The sequence below is a fragment of the Homarus americanus genome, unplaced genomic scaffold (assembly GCF_018991925.1).
Source record: "Homarus americanus isolate GMGI-L3 unplaced genomic scaffold, GMGI_Hamer_2.0 scaffold51859, whole genome shotgun sequence".
Taxonomy (NCBI): Eukaryota; Metazoa; Arthropoda; class Malacostraca; order Decapoda; family Nephropidae; genus Homarus; species Homarus americanus.
This window is the reverse complement of record NW_024711292.1, coordinates 18,241,817-18,256,034: the sequence shown is the minus strand read 5'-3', so window position 1 is coordinate 18,256,034 and position 14,218 is coordinate 18,241,817. Positions and strand designations below refer to the sequence as shown.

The 14,218-nt window shown below is 39.0% G+C and overlaps 1 long non-coding RNA gene across 1 annotated transcript; it reads left to right on the top strand.

Moving 5' to 3' along the window:
- Positions 1-12,620: 12,620 nt before the first annotated feature.
- Positions 12,621-14,218, top strand: LOC121854578. Its single transcript, XR_006086582.1, has 2 exons — positions 12,621-12,939; positions 13,077-14,218. It is a non-coding gene; the product is annotated as an uncharacterized LOC121854578 (long non-coding RNA).

Below are 14,218 nucleotides of genomic sequence, written 5' to 3'. Positions count from 1 at the left end.
AGCAACACCACGCCCACGACATTTCTGGGCACCCTCTTTTCACCCTCATGTACACCCTGTTCCTGCTGTAGAACCTGCTCCTGTCATAGACCCTCCTCCTGTCATAGAACCTGAACCTGTAATAGACCTCCCTCCTGTCATAGAACCTGCTCCTGCCATGGACCCTCCTCCTGACATAGAACCTGCATCTATCATAGAACCTGCTCCTGCCATGGACCCTCCTCCTGACGCAGCCCCTGCAGCAGCAGGAGCACAACAACCATTGCTTGTACAACCTCCTCTAATCCCAAACCCTCTTTCTCCTCCTAATTCTCCCACAGGTTTTGTGTCACTAGACGGAGTTGTTACACGTAGCGGCCGAGTCGTACGTACACCTGCCCGGTATGTGTTATGTGTGGGACACAACCCGGACAACATCCAGCCTCCCGCCGCGCCGGGAGGGGAGGGGGAGTATTGTAGTGGACGTCTCCCCTACAACTGCGTAGCCGCATTCCAATGCCACAGTATCCTAGCAACCAGCCACCTGCTACGTCTTCCCTAGCAACCAAACGAGCGGCCCAGGGGGGGCGTCACCAGATGCCACAGTATCCTAGCAACCAGCCACGTCTTCCCTAGCAACGGAGTCAAGAAACCGGCGACTTCCCACGGGTTTACTTCCGGCGGCTGTGTATATAAGCTCTGTCTCTCCATTGAGATTCATTCTACTCTACGTTCCTGAACACGCAACACCTCCTCCAAGCAAGCTCCTCGCTGTCCAGCTCTCATTCAACCTGGAGGCCAGCAACAGGCAACATCTTCTCTAACGAAGCTCCTGCACATCTACCTCCTTCAACACGCTACTCACCGAACGTGTCTACTGAGCAGCTCCTCACCACACGGCATCTCCAGCACCAGACTGTCTACCATATAACTTATATTATATAAGAAAACCACCACCTTAGAGTTTCCATCCATCCTGAGTGCTAGACAACATAATATCACGAAGCCCTACAATATATATTACTTTAAGACATAGCGCGCCTGAAAGTTATAAACATTTAGATCTCCCTATTCTGAGCATTTGGAACTTCAAAAATGCTAGGCTAGAAGGAAGGTGTGGGTGTGCTTATTTATGATGTATGGGCCAAGTGTAAGATTGATTTTCCACCGGTCTGCATTTTAAGAAAAGTTGAATGTTTTAAAACTTAGACGTGATTCTGATTCGTTTTTTATCAAGGATTTGAAAAATAAACTTTGTTTCGATCTAGCACGTCACACTTTATTACCAATAAGACAAGATAATATAACGTGTACATATACAAATACAATATACAAATAAGACAATTCAGTAGGCTTCAAATGTTAACTAAACGTAAAGACTATTGTAATTAAGGCTATTTGTCTGCAAATACAGAAAGAAATGATAGACAGTATATGAATATGTATGAACATAATATTAGGCTTCCAGGATGGGTGAAACGAATAGCTGAGGTTAATTGACAAATTTCTCGTACGATATAGTCTGTTAATATTGCATAGTAACAGATGACTCGACGCCTCAGTGATATAGTGGTCGTGAAAGTTTGCTTAGGTTGGGCGGTGTAGTAGTTAAAAGTGAAATCTGGGTAAAAATGAAGTGTTTGCCCAACATATCGTACGGCACTCCTGGCAGAGCGCTCTGAGTTTCCGTGGTGAGGAGAGCTGGTGAGTGGCGACTGATAGTAGCATTATATTCGACTTCCATGCGTTTGGATGCGTGATAATTCAATTAATTAATTGGATTTTTGGAAGTGAAAATGCAGTGAAGCCAGAAATATTATAAAATATAGATAATAAAGAGAAATATATAAATAAATACCAGTCCAGTGCATAAGTGGTATATAATAGGCTAGTTAACTCTGATAATACAATTAATAAATCTAGTTTTTAAAATTCAATTTACTGGTAAACATAAAAGTCCATCAGTTTTTTTTAGTAAAAGTTAAATAGTAAATTCGATTGTGTGCAGATTGAACCTGTTAGAGGTGTGGTTATATTAGTGAGGAAGTCTCATTTCTCTCGTAGAAAATGTAAATTTCTTGAATGCTCATTTGTATGATAAAGCGGTACGGTGCGAGATAATTATGAAAAGGAAAGTATACTAATTGGTGCTGTGTATAGGGCTCCTATTACAAGTAGTGAGAAAAATCTTTTATTGAATTACCGAACCAAGTTGTTTCCTCTCCTCGTGGATGTAATGTTAAATTTCCTTTTTTTTTGCTTTTTTAAGTTACTTTTCCTGTTGTAAATACGTCTTCTCGTGGTTGTTTGAACAATCCAAACGTATTCTGCTACATATGTGGGTGCTTTGTTGTGCATAAGCAACAAGAAATAAGCGCACTTTAGAGTGAAAATGGGTGATTTAGATAAACCATGGGCGCCACATAAAGTATGTCGCACTTGTGCTGAAGGTTTAAGTCTGTAGAAATATGATAAGAAAAAAGTTATGCTATTTGGAGTCCCTGTGGTATGGCGGGAGCCGAAAAATCATGGTGATGACTGTTATTTTTGCTCTGTGAAGATAGAGGGATTTAATACAAAAAATAAACAAGGAATCATTTATCCCAAGATTCCATCTGCCATGAGACCAGTGCCACATGGTCCTGAGGTTCCAGTCCCCATTCCGCCAGATGTTGCATCCGTGTCATCAGAATCTGACCGTGATATATCGTCAGGTAACGGAAGTGATGTTTATCAACCTGAAGATATTAGTGATGCACCGGTGGTGTTTACCGACAGTGAACTTATCGATCTGGTTAGGGATTTGAATTTACCAAAGGAGTCTGCTGAACTTTTAGGATCTAGGTTGAAATCAAAGAAGTTATTGACCAATGGGGCGTATTTTCCATGGTATAGGGAACGTGAACAAGAACCATTTTATTTTTTTCAGAGGAAGGCTCCTTGGTTTATTGTAGTAATGTGTCTGCTTTAATTAACTATTTTGACATTACCTATACAGCTACTGAATGGAGGTTGTTCATTGATTTTTCAAAAACAAGCCTCAAAGGAGTTTTACTTCATAATGAAATTTGTTTTCATCAATTCCTGTGGGTCATTCTCTTCATCTTTAGGAAACTTATGAAAATTTGCAGATGCTTCTCGAGAAAGTTCATTATAAAGATCATGGTTTGTTGGTTTGTGGAGATTTCAAAGTCAATGCTTTGTTGCTTGGTCAACAGAGTGGATACATGAAAATGCCATGTTTTTTGTGTGAGTGGGACAGCAGAGCAAGATGAGTACATTGGGACAAAAAACACTGGCCACCTAGACAGGCTCTTGTGTCAAGTTCAAAAAATATTCTACATGAACCATTGATTGACCCTAAGAAAGTGCTGTTGTCTCCTCTGCATATTAAAATAGGGTTAATGAAACAATTTGTAATAGCCCTAGATAAGGAAAGTGATTATTTCAGGTACATATGCAGGGAATTTCCATCAGTCACATATGAATAAATCAAAGCTGGCATTTTCGTGGGCCCTCAAATCCAAAAGTTAATGTTGGACCACCAATTTGAAGAATCGATGAACCAGTGTGAGAAAGAAGCATGGGATAGTTTCAAGAATGTTGAGTATAGTTTTTTAGGCAATAGAAAAGATCTAAATTATCAAAACATTGTTAAGGGTATGTTGAATAACTTTTAAAACATGGGTTGCAATATGAGTATAAACGTGCATTTCTTACATTTCCATCTTTAGTATTTTCCTGAAAATTTAGGTAGTTTAGGTGAAGAGCAAGGTGAAAGATTTCACCAGGACATTAAGGAAATGGAACGCTGGATGCTGAAGAGAGATTGTTCCAGTGAAAAGATTGCCAGAAAAAAAGTTTCACCCATCCTAGAAGTCTAATATTATGTCCATACATATTCATATACTATATATCATTTTTGTTCTGTATTTGCAGACAAATAGCCTTAATCACAATAGTCTTTAGGTGTAATTAACTTTGAAGCCTACTGAATTGTCTTATTTGTGTTATCGTGTCATATTTGTATATTGCATTTGTATATGTATAAGTTATATTATCTTGTCTTATTGGTAATAAAGTGTGACATGCTAGAGCAAAACAAAGTTTATTTTTCAAATCCTTGATAAAAAACGAATCAGAATCACGTTTAAGTTTTAAAACATTCAACTTTTCTTAAAATGCAGACCGGTGGAAAATCAATCTTACGCTTGGCCCATACATCATAAATAAGCACAACCACACCTTCCTTCCAGCCAGGTATATATGGAGTTCAAAAAGCTCAGAATAGGGAGATCTAAATGTTCATAACTTTCGGGCGGGCTATGGGCCAATTGCAAGAACAGTCGTGGGGTGTACGATGCCATTTACGATGACCTTCCTGCCCTGGTCTTTTTTCAGCAATATCGCCTTTAACACATGGAATTCTGCACTTTTCGAAGCTTTGGAGGAGTCTCGAAACAAGTTTCCTGATGGGAATTATTAGCTAGTGCTGTACTCAAAATGTCGAAATTTCGAGATCTCTCCAGAGCTTCAAAGGGGTGGTATAACTGAAACAAGATCAGGGCAAGAAGGTCATCGAAAATGGCATCGTACAGTACACCCCACGACTGTTCTTGCAATTGGCCCTATGTCCTAAAGTTAAAAAAAAATAATATATATATATATATATATATATATATATATATATATATATATATATATAAATATATATATATATATAAATATATATATATATAAATATATATATAAATATATATATATATATATATATATATATATATATATATATATATATATATATATATATATATATATATATATATATATATATATATATATATATATATATATATATATATATATATATATATATATATATATATATATATATATATATATATATTATCATCCACACAATATCTTGACCTTTGGGGTAACACTCACTAAACAGTATTAAAATAATATGATTTAAGTAATACCAAACGTATAAGCACGTACATGGCAGGAATGCATGTCCATCATCTAAGCAGAACTGACTTCAACTGAGGCCGACTGCAGAGCAACGCCAACCGACCGCTGTCAGCCGCTGTCCGAATGAGTTGTGCGTCTGGCACTTCATTTTTACCTAACGCTTCACTTTTATTTATTTATTTTTATTATTTATTGGGCACCCCCCCTACATCCTTGTGTAAGGTGAAGCGCAGAAGCGTTTACAGCGCCCAACAGGGAAGCATGCTAAGTTCATGCTTGCCTTTATGTCTCATGAGTTAAGGGCGTAGAAGCCTGAAGAGTCAAGGGCGTAGAAGCCTGAAGAGTCAAGGGCGTAGAAGCCTGAAGAGTCAAAGGTTTATATCTAAGCAAGTTATTGGAAGCTCCAACAACTTGTCCCTGAATACGAATTTGCAACTTTCGATTTACAGCAGGTACCTTCATTGCCGCTAGGTTGCTACACCGGTTTGAGACAAAGGGTCAGCAGTCCCCAAGACACTCCTCTTTGCCAATCTTTATTCTCAAAGATTCACACGTTAAGCTGTTCTCCATTGTGAAGATGGTGGTCGTTAAATCGTGACAAACGCTTATACTCCTCAAGTTCATGATTTTTAATTTCTATTCAGTTAGAAATAATTAACATGCGAATCTTTGAGAATGGACATCTGCCACCTTAAATAACAGCCTATACTTTATGACGAAACCCACTACTGCAGAAATCGTGACCTCACACAATGTACCCACAGAGGGCGACCTCACCCTACCCGGAGACCTGACGGTTGAGATTGACCTCATAACGAGATCTGAGGTTGCCGAGTTCCACGACAATTCAAATAATGAGTTACTTAATGCACAAAAGCAGATCATACCATACAAAAAACTCAGATCAAACAACAATGACCTTAAATGGATAATTAATTATTTAAAGAACATTTTTGGACAAAGGAAGGCTATAGGTAGGAGAATAAATCGTGGTGAAGTTTACCTCCGAGATTACTATAAGGTATTGGCCGGTAGGGGACCGAGATAAGAAAAGCAAAGAGGAATAATGAGCTGATGATAGCAAGGGAGGCGAAGTCAAACCCCAAGGGATTCTATCAAATGTATCAAACTAAAACATGAGAAAAGGTTGGACCAATACAGTCAGATACCGGCGAGCTAACTGATAACGACGAAGAAATGAGCAATAATCTGAATAAATATTTTTCAACAGTTTTCACCACTGAAAATTTAAACATGATACCCGAGGCTCCGACTCTATACAGAGATAGTGAAGAAAATAAATTAAGCGAGATAGTAGTGACTAGTAACGATATTAGTAAGCAACTAGACAAACTAAAGCCTAATAAGTCACCTGGTCCCGATGAGATATTTCCCAGAGTATTAAAGGAATGTAAGGAAGAGCTTAGTATGCTCTTAGCAAAGTTGTTTAACGTGTCCTTTAAAACAGGTGTAGTACCAGAATCCTGGAGGATAGCGAATGTAATACCGATTTTCAAGAAGGGAGATAGATCACTATCCTCTAACTACCGTCCAATCAGTCTAACATAATTTGTAGGAAAATTACTGGAAGCAATCATTTCAAACTCTATTTGAAATCACCTGGAGAAGCACAAGTTGATCAATGATTCCCAACATGGCTTCACAAGCGGGCATTCATGTCTAACAAATCTATTAACATTCTTTTCATCAGTTTTCTAATCAGTGCACAGGGGCACAATTATGATGCGGTATACCTGGACTTTAGCAAAGCCTTCGACAGAGTCCCCCACGAAAGACTAACAAGAAAAGTGGAGGCTCATGGCATTCAGGGTGATATTCTAAAATGGTTTAGAGCGTGGTTACAGGACAGGAAACAGCGAGTGAGCATTAACGGCACTGAATCCCACTGCAGCAACGTCTCTAGTGGAGTCCCGCACGGCTCAGTACTTGGACTATTATTATTTATTATATACATAAACGACATAGATATCAGCGTACACAGCAACATAAGTAAATTTGCTGATGACACTAAAATAGGGCGTGTAATTAAATCTGACGAGGACTCAGCAAAACTGCAAGAAGATCTTAACAAATTTTTCGAATGGTTTGAAAAATGGCAGATGAAATTCAATGTGGACAAAGGTAAAGTACTCAGTATAGGAGATGTAAACAGATGTTATTGAGAAATCTGACTGCGAGAGAGATTTAAGAGTAATGATAAGTAGGAATCTTAAGCCAAGTAAACAATGTGTATTTGCTCGAAACAAGGCTAATAAAGTATTTGGGTTCATACAAAGGAGTGTTAGTTACAAGACTGGCGAGGTCATCTTAAAACTATATCTTGCACTTGTGAGACATCACTTGGATTATGCAGTTCAATTCTGGTTACCGTATTACAGAATGGATATAGAATCCTTGGAAAGAATTCAGAGGAGAATGACAAGACTAATCCCAGGCATTAGGAACCTTGAGTACAGAGACAGGTTAAAGCATCTTAATTTGCACTCCCTCGAGACGCGTAGAGTGAGGGGCGACATGATAGTGGTGTATAAATGGAAGTCAGGGCAAAGCAAAGGGGACATTACAAAGGTACTTAAATTATCCAACCAGGAGCGAACTCGTAACAATGGTTTTAAATTAGACAAATTTAGATTTAGGCGCGAAATAGGTAAACATTGGTTTGGAAATGGAGTAGTAGACGAGTGGAACAAGTTACCAAATATCATCATTAACTCGAATACGCTGGATAGCTTCAAACATAGGTTGGATGGATATATGAGCAATAAGGGTTGGAAGTAAATGGGAGTTCCCAGTATGGGCCAATAGGCCCTCTGCAGTTTCCTCCATTCTTATGTTCTTATTACTACCTGTAGTATGTATGGGTCCATGACAAAATCCCCACAGGACAAAATCCCTGCGGACAAAAACCCCGCGAACTGAAACCCCCCGGACAAAAACCTCACAGGACATAAACCCCACCCTACCGCATAAAAAACCCGCCGGTCAAAACGCACAACGGACAAAATCCTCTCATAGTAAAATATAAAACAAAATCTATTTAAAGTTTATAATTGCAAACATTATGAAATGTATTTATATGATCAAGAATAAATTAAAACTATATCAGCAACAACATTTATCTCATGGTAAAGAAAAAAATAAGACAAAATCTAATTGGAGTTTTTATTAACTTCTTACAAATCCACTTTGACAATATCTCTTACTAAGACGATGTATGGACCAAATGAAGTGTACTTTACGTTATACTGGACTACAGTCATATAAGCGTCGGATGGTCAAAGTGGTGCCACTTTGCAGCGTGGAAGTTCTGTAGTCGACTTATACAGTATAAAAAAAAAAATATATATATATATATATATATATATATATATATACTTCATTTTTAGTCCATATAACATGCGGACTTTGAACATATAATCAACAACCTCACCAGCAAGGAATCGAACCCTCGACCTACTGGGTGTGACTAGGGAACGCTTACCGGCTAGGCCACAAGGACACTAAAAGCAGTTCTAGACGCTGTTATATTTCACACAAAGCCTGTTCATCGAGCTGATGGCGCCGTGAACCTCATTGGGAAACTGCCCGTGCCTCTTATGTGGTGTCAGTAGCATTTTACCGAATCCAGCTGGTATGAAACGCGAGGTACATATATATACTTCATTTTTAGTCCATATAACACGCGGACTTTGAACATATAATCAACGACCTCACCAGCAAGGAATCGAACCCTCGACCTACTGGGTGTGACTAGGGAACGCTTACCGGCTAGGCCACAAGGACACTAAAAGCAGTTCTAGACTCTGTTATATTTCACACAAAGGCCTGTTCATCGAGCTGATGGCGCCGTGAACCTCAATGGGAAACTGCCCGTGCCTCTTATGTGGTGTCAGTAGCATTTTACCGAATCCAGCTGGTATGAAACGCGAGGTACATATATATACTTCATTTTTAGTCCATATAACACGCGGACTTTGAACATATAATCAACGACCTCACCAGCAAGGAATCGAACCCTCGACCTACTGGGTGTGACTAGGGAACGCTTACCGGCTAGGCCACAAGGACACTAAAAGCAGTTCTAGACTCTGTTATATTTCACACAAAGCCTGTTCATCGAGCTGATGGCGCCGTGAACCTCATTGGGAAACTGCCCGTGCCTCTTATGTGGTGTCAGTAGCATTTTACCGAATCCAGCTGGTATGAAACGCGAGGTACATATATATACTTCATTTTTAGTCCATATAACACGCGGACTTTGAACATATAATCAACAACCTCACCAGCAAGGAATCGAACCCTCGACCTACTGGGTGTGACTAGGGAACGCTTACCGGCTAGGCCACAAGGACACTAAAAGCAGTTCTAGACTCTGTTATATTTCACACAAAGCCTGTTCATCGAGCTGATGGCGCCGTGAACCTCATTGGGAAACTGCCCGTGCCTCTTATGTGGTGTCAGTAGCATTTTACCGAATCCAGCTGGTATGAAACGCGAGTACATATATATACTTCATTTTAGTCCATAGCAACACGCACGGACTTTGATTCGGTAAAATGCTACTGACGCCACGCAGAAAAACGCAACAGGCATTCAATAACCATCCTTTCGATATTTTAATGAAATAAGCGGCGTCTGGCTGTCGCGGCAGCAGCCAGCGACTACAATCGCACCAGTAGAGCCGGGGAATTGTGAGCCATTGACCGCTGTTCCGAAAGTCGCGTATGGACTGAAAGCGAAGTATATGTACACTCGCGTTCGCACCGGCGAATTCATTAGTGACACCATGAACATTATTCGATAGTATTGTGGTACTAACGGCGTCACAAACTGTCGCCAATGACGCTTGATAGCTAATTGTGGTCGGGATTCATTCAGTGATATATATATATATATATATATATATATATATATGTGTGTGTGTGTGTGTGCAAAGGAGGAGGTTGTATGAATATCAATATCGCGGATGTACAACAAATGATTGATGTAATTAAAAAATAAGGTATTGATTATTACATATACACGTATGTAACAGGTATATGTGTATTTATATTTTTTGTGTTCGTATAACCTTCACTTCATATTGTTATTTGTAAGAAATTGTTAAAAACTGTAAATAAGTTTCTTTTATTTTCTACCATGAGATAAATATTGAGGCTTAAATAGAGCTTTATTTATTTTTTCTTCCATATATCCTACGCTTCATAATGTTCCATACATACATTGGCTTAGTAAGAGATAAAATCAAAGTGGATTTGTAAGAATATTATTGAAAACGTTCGCGATTATGAACATTAAATAGATGTTGTTTTAGTTTTTACTATGAGGGGATTTTGTCAGTTGTGGGTTTTGTCCGTTGTAGGGTTTTGTCCGGTAGGGTGAGGTTTATGTTCGATGGGGTTTTTGGTTCGGTGTGCTTTTTGTCCGCGGGGTTATTGTCCGCGGGTTTTTGTCCTAGGGGATTTTATCCTTATCCCGGTATGGGTGTGTAAAACACCCAACAGTAGTATATAAAGGTACAAACACCAGTGTAAATGTATATAAACAAACATCTACTGCCAGCATATAAGCATCCAAACAAACATCCACTACCAGTATTTAAGGGTATAAAGTTATAAACAAACATCCACTACCAGTAAAAAGTATACTAATAAACATCTATTACCAATATATAGGTGAACAAACACCCATTATCAGTATATAAACATACAAACAAACACCTACTACTCGTACTGTATATAAGTATTCCAGCATCTATTGCCAGTACCGGTATATACGTAAGTGCACAAACACCCACTATTAATATATAAATATACAAACATTCATTATGAATATACACTACAATATACAGTGTATGTATATAAGTATAAATCCCCCACTATCAATATATAAATACAGAAACAAACATCCATTATCAATATACAGTTCAGGTATATAAGTATATAAAACCCCCACTATCAATTTATAAATACAGAAACAAACAAACGGTATAAGTATCAAACAACCACTACCAATATATAAGTATACAACGAACACCCATTACCAGTATGTACAGAATGTGTACATTTTAGTATAAACACATGTAAAACTAGAAGCTGGATCCATATGCATGAAAATGTGCGTAGTTTAGTGAGAATAATAATTATATTTAAAAACTGAAATAAAATACATTCTAGTATTACCCAACCTTAAGCAACTCTTCAAAGAGAACACCTGAAGATTGACCACCAGTTGCTTATTTCACCTTAAGATTAACCACCCTAACACTATTTGGGGGATGAGGTTAGGTAAGAATTAGGATCACCTTAGCTAACGGTTAGACAGTTTTTATGACTGCCCTGAATATAATTAAGTCATGGTGGGAACACAAGTCCAAAAACCTGAGGGCAAACTTTTCTGAGTCTTCTGACGGCATCAAGTGTGAGCTCTTTCAAGACCAGATAGTTACAGTCAGCAACCAGTGCATGCCCAGTACTTGCCAACAGTGCGTTACTAGAAACATGACCGCCCGCCCGAACTGCTAACGAGCCGATCGGTGGCGAAGAGGTTAAAAAGGTAAAAGTACTTCAGGTGAATTAAATCTCTAATTTGATGTCTGAGTGTTATGCATGTTCTTGTAAGCGTATGCGTGCTTTCGTGATAAATTTGAACACTCCAGTTTTATTTTAAAATACTGTACAAGGTATGTGTGCCAAGTTGGTACTGCCAACTACTTACTGGAAGTTTGCTCACCACTGACCACTAACAGTGGTGGTTGTACAGGGTCCATGACAAAAAAACCCACCGGACAAAGTCCCCTAGGACAAAAACCCCAGGACAAAATCCCCACCGGACAAAAACCCCTAGGACAAAAACTCCACCTCTAACGGACAAAAACCCCATCTCTACTGGAACCTAACCTAACCTAACCTTAAATGAAATTTGTATGTAAAATAGAAACGAGCTATCTAGCTTCCGACTGCATTCAAAGTGAATTAGTACACAAGTGAACAAGGTTTTTATACAGTTCGCCTCATGGTACCAACGTCTTTAAACAGACATGAGAGACCAAAGATTGTGAGGTCACGGGTCCCCTGAGGTCTCAAAAAGTGAGGACAGTAATGGTAAGAAAATTATTGAAAACTTTAAACAAATTCTGTTTTTTTTTTACTATGTGGGGTTTATGTCCGGTAGGGGTGTGGATTTTGTCCTAGGGGATTTTTTCCGGTGGGGTTTTTGTCCGGTGGGGATTTTGTCCGTTGGGGTTTTTGTCCGTTGGGGTTTTTGTCCGTATCCCGGTTGTACAAAGGCTCATTGATGCAACAACCACTCGGCCTTATGGAACAAAAATACTATTGTCAGTTTCCAATACCCTTAGGTTACATTCATTTTCTCCTTTAATTCTATTAGTAGCAGTATTATAACAATTATCTTAAAAGTAGCTGCAATATAATAATTATTGCAACAGTAACAGTTGTGGAAGTTATATGAATTTAGAATGCTCAGGGAAATGAATTTTAATAGCTCTAAAGTATTTTGTTAATGTTTTAACTGTTCGCACTCTTTTTATTATTATTATCGGTAAAACGGGGGAGAGTTTGATTCGCCAGTTTGTCTGACTTCATCCTCATGACACTACGTGGACGCTGCACGTAAGTTACCAGAAATTGAGCAGCGAGAGAGAAGCAGAAAGCTGTGAACTACCCTCGGCCTGAGTGAAATGGAGTGTTGCCATAACCACGGCTTTAGTTATGCATTATCTTATCTTATACCATCTTATTGGAGTTGATAATTTTAATTTAAAAGTATGTGACTAAAAAGGCGATAAAGATGTCAATATATTATTTAAAAATGTTACATCATTTCATAACAATAACAAATAAGTCAATATTGGCAGATGTGATGAGCGTCTCTGCCCACTGACCGCCGTCCTCCGGGCAAATGATGGTGGCTTTGTCTCTGTTCAAATTATCTTTATATCCTGGTGTAGGCCACGATTTTTTTTAACTCAATATTGAAATTAATCACATATATTAACCCTGCATTGAACAGTAACATTCCTTCAGGATAAAAGTTGCTGCATGCCCCTACACAACCTGCCATTCGAGGTTCCTCCTTTTCAGGAACGGCCCTTGTGGGAGCCTGTGCGAGGCTAGCCAGCTGACCAGCCTACCAAGGAGTGTGGCGTCGACTCTGACTGGGAACACTAGTTCACCGCGCTGCCCGTCTTGTGAGATACTTTTGTACTGGTGCTGTGTACGAAACTTGGAACCGCCAAAATGTATGATGTGTTTGGCTCTATCCGGGGTCTATTAAAGATAGACTCCGTGAGTATCGACAATAATATATTTCGGATGCATTACAAGGCGACAATGTTTCTTTTGGTGGCTTTTAGTTTGTTAATAACACAGAAGCAATACTTCGGTGACCCCATAGACTGTATCGTCGAAGGTGTAGACGCCTCGATCATGGATACATATTGCTGGATCCACTCGACCTTCACTATCCCGTCCCTTACTGGAGCTGTGGTAGGTGAGGAAGTTCCTCACCCTGGCGTAGCCAATACTCAAATACATGGGCCGGACGACCAATACCAGATAAAACATCACAAGTACTACCAGTGGGTCACCCTTTTTATGAACCTTCAGGTAAGCTTCTCCAGTGTGTACAGAAAGGTAGTTTGAAAAGTGTCTTAGAATTGTCTAAACTATTGAGTGCAAAGATAAAATTCTTTAGATTCCATGGTTGTGTGAAAGTAAAATTTTACCGAACGTCAAAATGGATTTCACTGGAATTAATGTGGTGCAGCGCAAGGTGGTTCGTTTGCACCTACTGGTTATTAAAAGGCTTCAGCTGTAGAAAGTCTTAACAAATGATTTCCATTTGAATCGAAGTACAAACCTGGTTTCTCGAGTCTTGTTATATTCCAGATGGCATACCGTATGTGGCTGTCGTAGAGCTGTTTTAATTGGGATTAAATGGAACGATATGGGTAGGGTATAAATGGGGGTGCCTAGTATGTGCCAATAGTATGCCCACTGCAGATTCCTCCATTCTTACGAACGTGTGCAACTCAAACCCTAAGAGCTTTTGAATGCCGCTTGGACAAAACTTACTGAAAAAAACTGCATTAACATGTGCAATAGACTGATAAGCCTGGTATATTATTTTACATATGTATATTTAGGTATGTAAATGTGCAAACGTGCATGTAATTGTTTGAGGGGATACACCCCATTTCGTCACCAACTCGGTTCGTCACCCC